At 38.2% G+C, this 3,546-nt stretch overlaps 1 pseudogene; it reads left to right on the top strand.

The window, feature by feature from the left end:
* Positions 1-745: 745 nt before the first annotated feature.
* Positions 746-2,986, top strand: LOC129042046 (mammalian ependymin-related protein 1-like; annotated as a pseudogene).
* Positions 2,987-3,546: the final 560 nt, after the last annotated feature.

The raw sequence follows: 3,546 nt of genomic DNA, 5'->3' as shown, positions 1-3,546 counted from the left end.
TGATAGGGAATCAACTCGTTGTTTTTAATATTGTTTTTCTTAAAAATTAAAATAAGCATTTTTCCTGGCTTCGTTATAGAAATTGTACTAGATATTGTTTTTTTTTTAATAGCCCAGAGGTCCTTTTTTTTTTTTTTTTTTTTTTTTAACACCTATTATGCCATGAATTCATAGGGAATAGACTCCAGCAGCTCAGGCTCCTTCCCATTGGTTCTCACAAAGCGTGCTTCTCTGGGTGGAGCAGGCTGGCGCTTTAGTGAACCCACGTACCTTTCTCTTTGGCTTCTTTCTTTTTCTGATCATTTTCCTTCACGCGTTTCAGGAAGCTATTTCGGCTCTTAGAGTTCTTAATGTGCTCAATACGCACATTAATACTCTTGGCAAGAATCTTGCCCTTAACTTGTTTGTTTACAACAATGCCAACAGCATGCTGGGTAACATTGTAGACTCCTCCAGTTTTGCCATGGTAACACTTGTGGGGCATTCCTTTTTGAACAGTACCCATTCCCTTGATGTCTACAATATCACCTTTCTTATACATTCACATATATGTGGCCAAAGGAACAACTCCATGTTTTCTAAAAGGCCTAGAGAACATATATCAGGTGCCTCTCCTCTTTCCCTTTGTGTTCGTCATTTTGGCGAATTACTGGAAGATGGCGGTTCCGGCCGAAAGCTAGATATTGTTAATTACATCTGCATGAGTATTTGAACAAGCTCCCATGTCCTCTGCATTTCCTATAAAATGGCGTTTGGACTGGGCACAGTGGCTAAAGCCCGTAATCCCGGGACTTTGAGAGGCTGAGGTCCACCCAGACTTTGTCAATGACTTATCTACTTTCTGTTTCTATGGATTTGCCTATTCTGGACATTTTATATAAGTGAAATCTTATAATATATGACCTTTGTAACTAGTGTTTTCAAGGTTTACCTATGTTATGGAATGTGTCAATAGTTCATTAATTTTTACTGGTAAATACTATTCCATTGTACGAATATACCACATTTTGTTTACTCATTTACCAATAGAGGAACATTTGGATTGTTTCCACTTTTGAGCTATTATAAATAATTCCTCTATGAACATTTATATGCAAGTTTTTGTGTATATATATATTTTTTTCTCTCTGATATATACCTAAGAATGGACTGGGTCTAGATAACTCTGATATATTTTTTTTCTTTTTTTGAGACAGAGTTTCGCTCTTGTTGCCCAGGCTGGAGTGCAATGGCACGATCTCGACTCACTGCAACCTCTGCTTCCTGGATTCAAACGATTCTCCTGCCTGAGTCTCCCTAGTAGCTGGGATTACAGGCACCTGCCACCATGCCCGGCTAATAACTCTGAAAATTTTGAGGGTCTAGATAACTGTGAAAATTTTTGGGAACTACCAAACTGTTTTCCAAAATGGCTACACCATTTTAAAATTCCATCTGCAATACATGAGGGTCCTGATTTCTCCACATCCTCACTGACACTTGTCTGTCTTTTTTTATTATAGCCAGTCTGGTGAATATGAAATGGTATGTTACTGTGATTTTTATTTGCATTTCTCTGATGGCTAATAATCTTGAGAATGTGTTTATGTGCTTACTGGTCATTTGTCTATCTCCTTTAGTAGTGAAATGTCTGTTCAAGTCATTTTTTTTTTTTTTTTAACGTAGGGTCTCACTCTGTTTCCTAGGCTGTAATGTGGTGGCCAGATCATAGCTCACTGCAGCCTCCATCTCCCTTGCTCAAGTGATCATCCCATCTCAGCGCCCCTCCCCTTATCCCTAGTAGCTGGGACTACAGGTGTGTGCCATCATGCCCGGCTAATTTTTGTATTTTTTGTAGAGATGGGGTTTTGCCATGTTGCTCAGGCTGCTGTCCATTTTTTAAATTGAGTCGTTTGGGTTTTGTTGTTGATTTCTAGGAGTTCTTTATATATTCTGAATATTAATCCCCTATCAGGTATGATTTGCAAATATTTTCTCCCATTCCCTGGGTTGCCTTCTCACTCTATTGATGGTTCCTTTGATGCACAAAAGTTCTTAATTATGATAAAGTTCTATTCATCTATTTTTAATATTGTCAGTTGTGCTTTCGGTGTCATATCTAAAAAAAAAAATCATTGCCTAACCCCAAGTCACAAGTATTTACTCCTATGTTTTCTTCTAACAATTTTATATTTTAGCTCTCACGTTTGGGTTTACGATTCATTTTGAGTTAATCTTTAAATATGGTGTAAGGTAGAGGTTCCAATTCATTCTTTTGCATGTAGATATTCAATTGTCCCAGCACCGTTTGTTGTATTCTTTCCCTATTGTAGTGTCTTAATATTCTTATTTATTTATTTCTTTAATTTCTTCAACTTTTTATTTTATTTTATTTCCAACTTTTATTTTAGGTTCAAAGGGTACATGTACAGGTTTCTTACATGGGTAAATTTCATAGCCATTCATTGAAAATCAGATGGTCACCAGGTTGTGTACCAGCAGAGTAACAGTTGCAACAGCTGTGCCCCATTCTCCTAGGATAGTCTGAACCAGCACATGCAGTGCTGGATGAGAGGACGGTGCAATAATTCCCTGCAAGAGATTATTTGAATATATTCTGCTCCATAAGGATGGAGTGATGTTTCAGACTGAGAAAGCTACCAAGCAGTGCTCAAAGATGACTCTGACAGAGCCCTAGGAGCCTCCTGACATTCTGCAGAACTCCACCTTTGAAGATCAATACTCTATTGGGGGCCCCCAGGTGCAGACCACTGTCCAGGTGTCATTGGACAGAAAGTCAGCCAGATCCTAGGAAATCTGGATTGGCGTCTATACAGTCAAGGATTGTTGCCCTGTCCAGGAAACATTTATCAAAAATTACAGTGTGATATTGTCCATGTGATTTTTTGACACATGGCTGGGCTTTAAAGATCCCTTGGTGTTTATCCCTCTGAGCACATGCCAGATGGCCCAGGCACAGAAGAAGAGCAAGAATTGTTCCTGGTGAGCCTGTGAACACACGGAAATTATAGCATTGGATGTCAGTTGCCAATGGCTTCCGCTGGAGATGGTTTTGAGACTAGTTGGGATAAGAATCTTTATTTGAGATAAATATAATTCTAGGAAGATACACATTGCTGTGGGTTTTTTGGTATGTTTGACTTTGACTACTCAAGATATGTTTACAGAAGAAAATTGAATGGAGAGGATGTGGTAACATGGGCTGTCTAGATGGCTAATATGAACACTTCACATATTTCCAATGCCTATTTGGGTCTAGGTTTTCTGCATGTGCAGGTATATGTGCAGTGCAGTGCAATGCCATACAAAGAAGGGAGAGGTCAGTAGGAGCAGTTTACCTTGGCAGGAAGGAGTATTTTATTACCGACATTGTTCCACATTGTTGGTGATAATAAAAAAAAGAATGATTTTGGTCAAAAATAAAAGAAAATCAATTGACTATGACAGTGAATGTTTAAAATTTATTTCTGGATTCTTGATTCTCACTCATTGATCTATATGTCTTTTTTTTTTTTTTTTTTTTGAGACAGAGTTTCACTCTTGTCA

Source organism: Pongo pygmaeus, chromosome 7 (genome assembly GCF_028885625.2).
Source record: "Pongo pygmaeus isolate AG05252 chromosome 7, NHGRI_mPonPyg2-v2.0_pri, whole genome shotgun sequence".
Taxonomy (NCBI): domain Eukaryota; kingdom Metazoa; phylum Chordata; class Mammalia; order Primates; family Hominidae; genus Pongo; species Pongo pygmaeus.
The sequence above is the reverse complement of the archived record's forward strand: the minus strand, read 5'-3'. Positions and strand labels throughout refer to the sequence as shown.